At 46.4% G+C, this 13,981-nt stretch overlaps 1 protein-coding gene and 1 non-coding gene across 2 annotated transcripts in view; one reads left to right on the top strand and one right to left on the bottom strand.

The window, feature by feature from the left end:
* The window catches only part of VTCN1 (V-set domain containing T cell activation inhibitor 1), a 54,079-nt gene that overhangs the window by 22,197 nt on the left and 17,901 nt on the right, over positions 1–13,981 (top strand). The gene's annotated exons all lie outside the window — the stretch shown is intronic.
* On the bottom strand, positions 11,891–12,082 carry LOC138673162 (U2 spliceosomal RNA). The gene has a single exon (XR_011319828.1). It is a non-coding gene; the product is annotated as a U2 spliceosomal RNA (small nuclear RNA).

Raw genomic sequence — 13,981 nt, 5'->3', positions numbered from 1 at the left:
ATCAAACCACACTAGAGGTAGCCGTGGATTGCGCCTAACGCTCCCTATGCAACTCGGCACAGCCTGAGAAACTAGCTAGCCTGAAGATAGAAAATAAGCCTACCTTGCCTCAGAGAAATTCCCCAAAGGAAAAGGCAGCCCCCCACATATAATGACTGTGAGTAAAGATGAAAATACAAACACAGAGATGAAATAGATTTAGCAAAGTGAGGCCCGACTTACTGAATAGACCGAGGATAGGAAAGATAGCTTTGCGGTCAACATAAAAACCTACAAACAACCACGCAGAGGGGCAAAAAGACCCTCCGCACCGACTAACGGTACGGAGGTGCTCCCTCTGCGTCTCAGAGCTTCCAGCAAGCAAGCAACACCAAAAAAGCAAGCTGGACAGAAAATATAGCAATAAAAGTAACACAAGCAGAACTTAGCTTATGCTGAGCAGACAGGCCACAGGAACGATCCAGGAGGAAGCAAGACCAATACTAGAACATTGACTGGAGGCCAGGATCAAAGCACTAGGTGGAGTTAAATAGAGCAGCACCTAACGACTTAACCTCATCACCTGAGGAAGGAAACTCAGAAGCCGCAGTACCACTCGTGACCACAGGAGGGAGTTTGATCACAGAATTCACAACAGTACCCCCCCCACCTTGAGGAGGGGTCACCGAACCCTCAACAGAGCCCCCAGGCCGACCAGGATGAGCCATACGAAAGGCACGAACAAGATCGGCAGCATGGACATCAGAGGCAAAGACCCAGGAATTATCTTCCTGACCATAACCCTTCCACTTAACCAGATACTGGAGTTTCCGTCTCGAAACACGAGAATCCAAAATCTTCTCCACTATATACTCCAACTCCCCCTCCACCAAAACCGGGGCAGGAGGATCAACAGATGGAACCACAGGCGCCACGTATCTCCGCAACAATGACCTATGGAATACGTTATGGATGGAAAAAGAATCTGGAAGGGTTAAACGAAAAGACACAGGATTAAGAACCTCAGAAATCCTATACGGACCAATAAAACGAGGCTTAAACTTAGGAGAGGAAACCTTCATAGGAATATAACGAGATGACAACCAAACCAAATCCCCAACACGAAGTCGGGGACCCACACAGCGTCTGCGATTAGCGGAACGTTGAGCCTTCTCCTGGGACAAGGTCAAATTGTCCACTACATGAGTCCAAATCCGCTGCAACCTGTCCACCACAGTATCCACACCAGGACAGTCCGAAGACTCAAACTGCCCTGAAGAGAAACGAGGATGGAACCCAGAATTGCAGAAAAACGGTGAAACCAAGGTAGCCGAGCTTGCCCGATTATTAAGAGCGAACTCAGCCAACGGCAAAAAGGACACCCAATCATCCTGATCAGCAGAAACAAAACATCTCAGATATGTTTCCAAGGTCTGATTGGTTCGTTCAGTCTGGCCATTTGTCTGAGGATGGAAAGCCGAGGAAAAAGACAAATCAATGCCCATCCTAGCACAAAAGGCTCGCCAAAACCTTGAAACAAACTGGGAACCTCTGTCAGAAACGATGTTCTCTGGAATGCCATGTAAACGAACCACATGCTGGAAGAACAATGGCACCAAATCAGAGGAGGAAGGTAATTTAGACAAGGGTACCAAATGGATCATCTTAGAGAAGCGATCACAAACTACCCAAATGACTGACATTTTTTGAGAGACGGGGAGATCCGAAATAAAATCCATAGAGATATGTGTCCAAGGCCTCTTCGGGATCGGCAAGGGCAAAAGCAACCCACTGGCACGAGAACAGCAGGGCTTAGCCCGAGCACAAATCCCACAGGACTGCACAAAAGAACGCACATCCCGCGACAGAGACGGCCACCAAAAGGATCTAGCCACCAAATCTCTGGTACCAAAGATTCCAGGATGACCAGCCAACACCGAACAATGAACCTCAGAGATAACTTTATTATCAGGGGAGATGGCAGACACAATTACTCCCTCTTTGAGAATACCCGCCGGCTCAGGCAAACCCGGAGAGTCGGGCACAAAACTCCTAGACAGGGCATCCGCCTTCACATTTTTAGAGCCTGGAAGGTACGAAACCACATAGTCAAAACGGGAGAAAAACAGCTACCAACGAGCCTGTCTAGGATTCAACCGTTTGGCAGACTCGAGATAAGTCAAGTTCTTGTGATCAGTCAAGAGCACCACGCGATGCTTAGCTCCTTCAAGCCAATGACGCCACTCCTCGAATGCCCACTTCATGGCCAGCAACTCTCGATTGCCAACATCATAATTTCGCTCAGCAGGCGAAAACTTCCTGGAAAAGAAGGCGCATGGCTTCATCACCGAGCAATCAGCACCTCTTTGCGACAAAACAGCCCCCGCTCCAATTTCAGAAGCATCAACCTCAACCTGGAATGGAAGCGAAACATCTGGTTGACACAACACAGGGGCAGAAGAAAAACGACACTTTAACTCTTGAAAAGCTTCCACAGCAGCAGAAGACCAATTGACCACATCAGCACCCTTCTTGGTCAAATCGGTCAATGGTTTAGCAATACTGGAAAAATTACAGATGAAGCGACGATAAAAATTTGCAAAGCCAAGGAACTTTTGCAGACTCTTCAGAGATGTCGGCTGAGTCCAATCATAAATGGCCTGGACCTTAACAGGGTCCATCTCGATGGTAGAAGGGGAAAAAATGAACCCCAAAAATGAAACCTTCTGAACACCAAAGAGACACTTTGATCCCTTCACAAACAAAGAATTAGCACGCAGGACCTGGAACACCATTCTGACCTGCTTCACATGAGACTCCCAATCATCCGAGAAGACCAAAATATCATCCAAGTATACAATCAGGAATTTATCCAGGTACTCTCGGAAGATGTCATGCATAAAGGACTGAAATACTGATGGAGCATTGGCAAGTCCGAATGGCATAACTACGTACTCAAAATGGCCCTCGGGCGTATTAAATGCCGTTTTCCATTCATCGCCCCGTTTAATACGCACAAGATTATATGCACCACGAAGATCTATCTTGGTGAACCAACTAGCCCCCTTAATCCGAGCAAACAAATCAGATAGCAGCGGCAAGGGGTACTGAAATTTGACCGTGATTTTATTTAGAAGGCGGTAATCAATACAAGGTCTCAGCGAACCATCCTTCTTGGCCACAAAAAAGAACCCTGCTCCCAATGGCGATGACGACGGCCGAATATGACCCTTCTCCAAGGATTCTTTTACGTAACTCCGCATAGCGGCGTGCTCAGGTACAGATAAATTAAACAGTCGACCCTTAGGAAACTTACTACCAGGAATCAACTCGATAGCACAATCACAATCCCTATGCAGAGGTAGGGCATTGGACTTGGGCTCATCGAATACATCCCGGTAATCAGACAAGAACTCTGGGACCTCAGAAGGGGTGGATGATGAGATAGACAGAAATGGAACATCACCATGTACCCCCTGACAACCCTAGCTGGACACAGACATTGATTTCCAATCTAATACTGGGTTATGGACTTGTAGCCATGGCAACCCCAACACGACCACATCATGCAGATTTTGCAACACCAGAAAGCGAATATCCTCCTGGTGCGCAGGAGCCATGCACATGGTCAGCTGGGTCCAATACTGAGGCTTATTCTTGGCCAAAGGCGTAGCATCAATTCCTCTCAATGGAATAAGACACTGCAAGGGCTCCAAGACAAACCCACAACGCTTAGCAAACTCCAAGTCCATCAAATTCAGGGCAGCGCCTGAATCCACAAATGCCATGACAGAATATGATGACAAAGAGCAGATCAAGGTAACGGACAAAAGAAATTTCGACTGTACCGTACCAATGGTGGCAGACTTAGCGAACCGCTTAGTGCGCTTAGGACAATCGGAGATAGCATGAGTGGAATCACCACAGTAGAAACACAGCCCATTCTGACGTCTGTGTTCTTGCCTTTCAGCTCTGGTCAAAGTCCTATCGCACTGCATAGGCTCAGGTTCATGCTCAGATAATACCGCCAAATGGTGCACAGATTTACGCTCACGCAAGCGTCGACCGATCTGAATGGCCAAAGACATAGACTCATTCAGACCAGCAGGCATAGGAAATCCCACCATGACATCCTTAAGGGCTTCAGAGAGACTCTTTCTGAAGATTGCTGCCAAAGCACATTCATTCCATTGAGTGAGCACAGACCACTTTTTAAACTTCTGACAATAAATCTCTATCTCATCCTGACCCTGACACAGAGCCAGCAAATTTTTCTCTGCCTGATCCACTGAATTAGGTTCATCGTACAGTAATCCGAGCGCCAGAAAAAACGCATCAATATTACATAATGCAGGATCTCCTGGCGCAAGGGAAAATGCCCAGTCTTGAGGGTCGCCACGTAATAAAGAAATAATGATCTTAACTTGTTGAACTGGGTCACCAGAGGAGCGAGGTTTCAACGCCAGAAACAGTTTGCAATTATTTTTGAAACTCAGAAATTTAGCTCTATCTCCAGAAAACAAATCAGGAATAGGAATTCTTGGTTCTAACATAGAATTCTGAGCCACAAAGTCTTGAATATTTTGTATTCTTGCAGTGAGAAGATCCACACATGAAGACAGACCTTTAATGTCCATCACCACACCTGTGTCCTGAACCACCCAAATGTCTAGGGGGAAAAAAAGGCAAAACACAGTGCAAAGAAAAAAAAATGGTCTCAGAACTTCTTTTTTCCCTCTATTGAGAAGCATAGTACTTTGGGCCTCCAGTACTGTTACTGTTGTGAATTCTGTGATCAAGCTTCCTCCTGTGGTCACGAGTGGTACTGCGGCTTCTGAGTTTCCTTCCTCAGGTGATGAGGTTAAGTCGTTAAGTGCTGCTCTATTTAACTCCACCTGGTGCTTTGATCCTGGCCTCCAGTACTGTTATGAATAGGTAATTCAGAACCACAATGGACCTTGAAGTTCAGAGCACACAAGTGACCTGACAAAAACCACAAAACATAGGACGAGCTCTGAGACGTGGGAACTCTGCTGACCGCAATCCCTAACCCTATCATACCACACTAGAGGTAGCCGTGGATTGTGCCTAACGCTCCCTATGCAACTCGGCACAGCCTGAGAAACTAGCTAGCCTGAAGACAGAAAAATAAGCCTACCTTGCCTCAGAGAAATTCCCCAAAGGAAAAGGCAGCCCCCCACATATAATGACTGTGAGTAAATATGAAAATACAAACACAGAGATGAAATAGATTTAGCAAAGTGGGGCCCGACTTACTGAATAGACCGAGGATAGGAAAGATAGCTTTGCGGTCAACACAAAAACCTACAAACAACCACGCAGAGGGGCAAAAAGACCCTCCGCACCGACTAACGGTACGGAGGTGCTCCCTCTGCGTCTCAGAGCTTCCAGCAAGCAAGCAAAACCAAAAAAGCAAGCTGGACAGAAAATATAGCAACAAAAGTAACACAAGCAGAACTTAGCTTATGCTCAGCAGACAGGCCACAGGAACGATCCAGGAGGAAGCAAGACCAATACTAGAACATTGACTGGAGGCCAGGATCAAAGCACTAGGTGGAGTTAAATAGAGCAGCACCTAACGACTTAACCTCATCACCTGAGGAAGGAAACTCAGAAGCCGCAGTACCACTCGTGACCACAGGAGGGAGCTTGATCACAGAATTCACAACAATAACCCTAATCACAACCCTAACGCCAAAACACCCCTAACCCTAATCCCAACCCTAACCCTAATCAAATCCCTAAGCCCAACACACCCCTTATCATAATCTCAACCCTAACCTCAAACCTAACCCCAACCCTAACCTTAACCCTAATCCCAAACCTAACCCTAATCCCAAACGTAACCCTAATGCCAACCTTAACCCTAATACCAACCCTAACCCTAATCCAAACCCTAATCCCAACCCTATCCCTAATCCCAACTCTAACTTTAGACCCAACCCTAGCCCTAACCCTAGCCCCAACCCTAACTTTAGCACCAACGCTAACCCTAGCCCTACCCTATCTTTAGCACCAACCCTAACACTAGCCCTAACTCTAACTTTAGCCCCAACCCTAACCCTAGCCCTAACCCTAGCCCTAACCCTAACCCTAATTGAAAAATAGAAATACATACTTTTTTTATTTTATCATTTTTTACTAACAAAGGGGGTGATAAAGGACCCCCCCTTTATTTACTATTTTTTTTTATTTTGATCACTGTGATAGGATCTCACAGTGACCAAAATAAAACAAGAGGAAGAATCTTCCTCTGCCGGCCGGCACATCACGGCGGGCGCACTGCGCATGCGCTCGCCATTTTCTTCCCAGAGGAAGAAGCCAGCGGCCAGGAGGGGACGCAGGAGGACCCAGGGACACCGGTAAGTATAACAGGGTCCCGGATCCCCCTATTTCTCTGTCCTCTGATGTGCGATCACATCAGAGGACAGAGAATGACACGCTGCTTTTTTTTTGCATTCGCCGGTAAACGGTTAATTACCGGTGATCGCAAAACAGGGGTCAGTTAAACCGACCCCGATCATGTTCTTTGGGGTCTCGGCTACCCCCGCCTTTTCTGTTGCTTTGCCCCGCTCTTCCCACTTGCCCTGTAGCGGTGGCAAGTGGGGTTCATATTTGTGGGGTTGATGTCACCTTTGTATTGTCAGGTGACATCAAGACCACTGCTTAATAATGGAGAGGCATCTATAAGACCTCTATCAATTACAAATCCTATAGTTACATGGTAAATATTGACACAGCTAGAATAAATAAAGTCCTTTATTAGAAATAAGACTAAACACTCTTTTACTTTTTTATTTCAAAATAAAAAACCCAGTTATACTCAGCTAACACCTAATTCCACTGAAGCCCTTGTCTCCTGTAATAAAACTAAACTAAAAACAAATATCCCTCACAAATCCATTGTTCTGTCCCTTGCCGGAATCCATGTCTAGGGGATAATTCATTTTCAACCTGCACGGTGCCAAGATGCGACCGTCCAGGCTGAGAACCACTGGTGAATGAGCTGCTGTGGCTGTGACATCATTGAGGTTACTGCCGGTCACTGAGGCTATATTCCCAGCTGGGCTGAACTGCTGTGACCTCATTGAGATCACCGCTACCACAGTGAGAAAAAAACTCACGGTGCAGAGGCAAGGAAAAGGAAAAAGGTGAAGTGTTTAGTTTTATTTCTAATAAAGGACTATATTCTGGCTGTGTCTTTATTTACCATGTAATTATAGGACAAGTAATGAAGAGATGTCTTATAGATGCCTCTCCATTACTAAGCCTTGGGCTTGATGTCACCGGACAATACAAAGGTGACATCAACCCCACTTGCCACCGCTACAGGGCAAATGGGAAGAGCTGGGTAAAGCACCAGAATTGGTGCATCTAATAGATGTGCCTTTTCTGGGCGCCTGCTGGCTGCTATTTTTAGGCTGTGGGGCCAATATCAATGGCCCCTTACCAGCCTGAAAATACCAGCCCTTGGGTGTCTGCTTTAGCAAGGCTGGTTGCAAAAAATAGGGGGGACACCATGCTGTTTTTTAAATTATTTATTTAAATAATTAAAAACACAGCCTGGGGACTCCTCTATTCTTTTTAACAATCCTTGCTAAAGCTGACAGCTGAGGGTTGAGGCTCGCAGCTGGCAGTTTTGTCTGGCTGGTTATTAAAAATACTGGTTAACCCACGCTGTTTTTTTTAAATAATTTAGAGTGCAGGAGCTGGCTGATGAATACTCCAATCAGCCAGCACCTCCCCAGTAGTCCCATCAGCCGACACCTCTGTGATCAGTAATAAACTTTTTACCTCTGATCACAACAGCTGTCCAGCAGTGATGATTTTACCACCGATCAGAAGCAGTGTCAGAAGCATGACAGCGCGACAAACACTCGATGTTCAGGGGCCTGAACCCAAACAGTAACACAGATTTCCTGATGAAGTCTGTACTGGAGCAGTAGATGTTCGCTACAGACGCAGAACTTTACTGTTCTGGTTTGTCTTTTTCTAGCCTTTTCAACTTAGAAAAGTTTTCCAGTAAACAAGTTATCACTCTTCTATTTCTGTCAGCCCCATAGACATGAATGAGTTGGTGGTCTGGCATGCGTGCTGCTGCTACATTCTTGCAGGGGTAAAGGTGTCAGTTCTGCTGATTGTTTCTGGTCCCAGTGGTCAGACCCTCACAGGCCGATACATTGTCACTTATATTGCACTTATATTGCACTTATATTATAGTGCATATAGTACATCACCCAACTTTCCACACAGACTTTCCTCTCCTCCTAGCATTCATATAGTATGTCTTTCAACTAACCCAAGCTTACCCTGTGTTATTTATGACGTTGTTTACTTTGGCTTGATTGTATGCATCTGGTCCACTCTTAATTCTCTGACCAAGATGAACAGAGACCACTCCTCTCTGCTTCACACCTGAATGCACTTTGTAGCACATATATTGCATAACACAAGTCTGCAAAGACTTTAGTCTGCTGTGTGTATCCTATACGTGTGTCCTAGAAGTGTGAAGATTAGTGTAGAAATAAAACCAGAATTGAACCAGAAGGGAACTGAAGGTAACTGTCCAGTCACTGTAAACAATGTTTCTGTTTGTTTTCACTCTCAACCCTATAATCCTTCACTTTCTGCTAACTCCCCTAGTCCCTACACCAATTAAGGAACTGTTTATCTCTTCTTCAATCCTCCCCATCCATCTCACCTCCTCCTCTGAACTTTCTCTGCTCCTTCTCACTGCTGGTGATATCTTTCCAAATCCTGGTCCTCCTCACCCCATACCCACAGTCATTTCTACCTCCCATCCACACTCTATCACAAATTTCCATAACCTCTCTAACCCAGTAACCTTATACCCATTCGCCCAGCCCCCGCTTCCCCAGTCCCACTAACAGGAGCTCTATGGAACGCTCGCTCTTTTTGCAACAAGCTTTCCTACACTCATGATCTTTTTGTTACTACCAAACTTTCCTTCCTCGCCATCACCGAAACCTGGCTTACCCCTTCTGACACTGCCTCTCCTGCTGCACTTTCATATGTTCAAAAAATAAGTCCAGATACACACCCCGGAAGAAGCAGAAAGGGCGAAACGTGCGTCGGGGAGCTGGGGAAACTGTGGTAACGCCTTATTATCGATTCTGGTATAGGGGAGTCTTGTTTATATTGGGTTCACTACGCTATGGCCTTATATAATATCACTGCACACTATGAATTGCACAAAGTACTCTAGCATGGATATAAAATAGGATGCAACTAGCACCCAATATGAGATCTATGTGAGTCAGTGGTCTTCTGTGTTTTGGTACATGCTATAGTTAGGTGGTTTTCCAGTACTCCTTTGGATTAATTGTTTTGGTACGGCATTGTGTGTGTTTTTCTCCACGATTCCCGTATGGGGTATGGTTCACATTAATATGAAGTAGCTTTTTTAACATGTATCTGTTCTTATTGTCTTCAATAAAAATAATTGAAATTTTATTCATGGTTGGATTCTTTAAGAAGGCGGTAATTTGACCATCATCTTTTGTTTTTTGCACTTTCATATGGTGGATTCTAGCTTTCTCACACACCCCGCTCCAGCAGCAAGCATGGCGGAGGAGTTGATTTTCTCCTGCCAGATTATTGCTCCTTCACCCCAATCCCAATGCCATCATCTGTTACCCTCCCTTCCTTTGAGGTGCACTCTGTGCGCATCTACTCCGCCTCCAACCACCAACTGCCTGTCATTTACCGCCCCCCAGGGCCAGCCACCACCTTCTTTGACCACTTCACCACCTGGCTACTTCATTTCCTTTCTGCGGACATTCCCACTATCATCATGGGCGACTTCAACATCCCCATTGACACTTCCCTCTCAGCTGCCACTAAACGTCTATCTCTCACTTCCTCCTTCGGCCTCACTCAATGGTCTTCTGCAGCCACTCACAAAGATGGTCACACACTGGACCTCATCTTCACCCGCCTCTGCTCCCTATCTAACCTCTCTAACTCACCTCTTCCTCTTTCTGACCTCAACCTACTCACATTCTCTTCCCTCTCCACTCTTTGTCTACCATCCCCACCACATAAACTTTCACGCCCACGCAGAAACCTTGATCTACACTCAATCTCTGAATCCCTCCTCCCTCTCACAGACATAAGTTCCTTACACAATGTGGATGACGCTGCCGCTCTATATAACACCACAATAGCTGTAGCTCTGGAATCTCTTGCCCTTCTCACACATACCAAAGCTCGCAAAATCAACAGACAGCCCTGGCACACCAGCCTGACCAAAGAACTGAGATGAGCTTCCAGGGCTCCTGAGCGCAGATGGAAAAGATCCCACTCCAACGAGCACATTTCATCGCATTCAAACAGTCCCTCACTACTTTCAAGACCACACTCGCCACAGCTAAACAAACCTACTTCTTATCTCTCATATCCTCCCTGTCTCACAACCCTAAACAGTTATTCAACACCTAAAATTCTCTCCTCCGTCCCTCAGCACCTCCTCCCTCCCCACTCATCTCAGCTGAAGACTTTGCTTCATTTTTCAAGCAGAAGATTGATAAAATCAGAGACAGTTTTGGTCAACAACCCCCAGAGTCCTTCCTCCCAACTTCCCAGCCCTCCATCTCCAAAACCATCTTCTCCATCATTAAAGAAGATCGACTTTCCACTCTACGTTCAAGATCGCATCTTAGCACCTGTGCACTTGACCCAATCCCATCCCTCTTCATCCCAAACCTTACCACAGTCTTCATTCAAACCCTAACCCATCTCTTCAACCTATCACTAACAACTGTTGTTTTCCCCTCAAGCTTTAAACGTGCCTCAATTATTATTATTATTTTTTATTATTATTTATTTATGTAGCACCATTGATTCCATGGTGCTGTACATGAGAAGGGGTTACATACAAATTACAGATATCACTTACAGTAAGCAAACTAACAATGACAGACTGATACAGAGGGGCGAGGACCCTGCCCTTGGGGGCTTACATTCTACAGGATGGTGGGGATGGAGACAATAGGTTGAGGGTTGTAGGAGCTCCGGCGTTGGTGAGGCAGTAGCTTCGGTAGTGGTGAGGAGGCAGCGAGGTCAGTGCAGGCTGTAGGCTTTCCTGAAGAGGTGGGTTTTCAGGTTCCGTCTGAAGGATCCGAATGTGGTTAATAGTCGGATGTGTTGGGGCAAAGAATTCCAGAGGATGGGGGATACTCTGGAGAAGTCCTGGAGGCGGTTGGGTAAGGAGCTGATAAGTGTGGAGGAGAGAAGGAGATCTTGGGAGGACCGGAGATTACGTGAGGTAAGATATCGGGAGATTAGTTCAGAGATATATGGAGGAGACAGGTTGTGGATGGCTTTGTAGCTCAGTATTAGTAGTTTGAACTGGATATGCTGAGGCAATGGGAGCCAGTGAAGAGATTTGCAGAGGGGGGAAGCGGAGGAGTAGCGAGGAGAGAGATGAATTAGTCGGGCAGCAGAGTTGGACTGGAGAGGATGGACTGGAGAGGTGCAAGATTGTTAGCAGGGAGGCCACAGATAAGGATGTTGCAGTAGTCAAGGCGGGAGATGATGAGGGCGTGCACAAGCATTTTAGTAACATAGTAACATAGTAACATAGTTAGTAAGGCCGAAAAAAGACATTTGTCCATCCAGTTCAGCCTATATTCCATCATAATAAATCCCCAGATCTACGTCCTTCTACAGAACCTAATAATTGTATGATAAAATATTGTTCTGCTCCAGGAAGACATCCAGGCCTCTCTTGAACCCCTCGACTGAGTTCGCCATCACCACCTCCTCAGGCAAGCAATTCCAGATTCTCACTGCCCTAACAGTAAAGAATCCTCTTCTATGTTGGTGGAAAAACCTTCTCTCCTCCAGACGCAAAGAATGCCCCCTAGAGAAGGAGTGCACTGTTCCCGGAGATACTGCAATAACGGGTCAATGCGTGGAGTGGACAGAGCAAGCTCCATTTCCAGCTCCCTGTTCTAAAAATCCATTTAATATATGGTCCCCAAATAGGGGACGTATCAGATATTAAACTGATAAGAACAGATACTACACTTGATCTTAGCCAAAAGGCCGAGATAGACAGATAGTAGATAGACAGTTGAGGAAAGGACAGATTCTGGAGATATTTTTGAGCTGGAGGTGAAAGGAGGTGGAAAGAGCTTGGATGTGCGGTTTGAAGGACAGGGCAGAGTCAAGGGTTACTCCGAGGCAGCGGACTTCCAGTACGGGGGAAAGCGTGATGTCGTTAATTGCAATAGATAGGTCAGGTATGGAAGATCTATGAGATGGAGGAAAGATGATGAGTTCAGATTTGTCCACGTTGAGTTTGAGGAAGCGAGAGGAGAAGAAGGAGGATATGGCTGATAGACACTCCGGGATTCTGGACTGCAGAGAGGTGACGTCTGGGCCAGAAAGGTAGATCTGAGTGTCATCAGCATAAAGGTGGTACTGGAATCCATGGGACTTTGAGTTGTCCCAGGCCAAGTGTATAGATTGAGGAGAGTAGGGGTCCTAGAACAGAGCCTTGGAGGACTCCAACAGAGAGAGGGTGGGATGAGGAGGTAGTGTGGGAGTAGGAGACGCTGAATGTGTGGTTGGAAAGGTATGAGGAGATCCAGGATAGGGCGAGTATTTCATGCCAAAGGAGGAGAGGATCTGTAGTAGGAGGCAGTGGTCAACTGTGTCAAAAGCAGAGGACAGGTCTAGAAGGAGGAGTACAAAGTATTGTCCGTTAGCTTTGGCTGTAAGTAGGTCGTTAGTGATTTTGGTCAGGGCTGTCTCAATTGAGTGATGGGGGCGGAAACCAGATTGTAGATTGTCAAAGAGCAAGTGAGATGAGAGGTGGGAGGAAAATCACACTTATCCGCCCTCTCTTGACCCATCCTCTGTATCTAGCTATCGCCCTATATCACTTCTCCCCTATGCCTCAAAACTGCTGGAACAACATGTCCATCTTGGCCCTATCCTGGATTTCGTCATATCTAACAGACGGGACATTCAGCATCTCCCACTCACACACCACCTCCTCACCTCACCCCCTATCTGTCGGAGTCCCGCAAGGTTCAGTCCTTGGGCCCCTGCTCTTCTCCATTTACACCTTTGGCCTGAGACAGCTCATAGAATCTCACGGTTTTCAGTATCATCTCTATGCTGACGACACACAGATCTACATCTCTGGACCAGATATCACCACTCTACTAACCAGAATCCCTCAATGTCTGTCCGCTATTTTATCCTTCTTCTCCGCTAGATTTCTAAAACTTAATATGGACAAAACAGAATTCATCATCTTTCCCCCATCTCACGCGACTCTGCCCAACGGCCTATCCATTACAGTAAATGGCTGCTCACTTTCCCCGGTCCAGCATGCTCGGTGCCTCGGGGTAATCCTTGACACTGATCTCTCCTTCAAACCACATATCCAAGCCCTTTCCACCTCCTGCCACCTTCAACTCAAAAATATTTCATGGATCATTACATTCCTAAACCAAGAATCTGCAAAAACTCTAGTCCATGCCCTCATCATCTCCTGCCTTGACTACTGCAACCTCCTGCTCTGTTGCCTCCTCTCGAACACTCTTGCACCCCTCCAATCTATTCTAATCTCTGCTGCCCGACTAATCCACCTGTCCCCCCGCTATTCCCCGGCCTCTCCCCTCTGTCATTCCTTTCACTGGCTCCCCATTGCCCAGAGTCTCCAGTACAAAACCCTAACCATGACGTACAAAGCCATCCACAACCTGTCTCCTCCATACATCTGTCACCTCGTCTCCCGGTACTTACCTGCACACAACCTCCGATCCTCACAAGATCTCCTTCTCTACTCCCCTCTTATCTCCTCTTCCCACAATCGTATACAAGATTTCTCTCGCGCATCACCCATACTCTGGAACCCTCTACCACAACACATCAGACTCTCGCCTACCATCGAAACCTTCAAAAAGAGCCTGAAGACCCACCTCTTCCGACAAGCCTACAACCT

This window comes from Ranitomeya imitator, chromosome 3 (genome assembly GCF_032444005.1).
Source record: "Ranitomeya imitator isolate aRanImi1 chromosome 3, aRanImi1.pri, whole genome shotgun sequence".
Lineage (NCBI taxonomy): Eukaryota > Metazoa > Chordata > Amphibia > Anura > Dendrobatidae > Ranitomeya > Ranitomeya imitator.
Note: the sequence above shows the minus strand (reverse complement) of the source record. Positions and strands in the feature narration are given on the sequence as shown.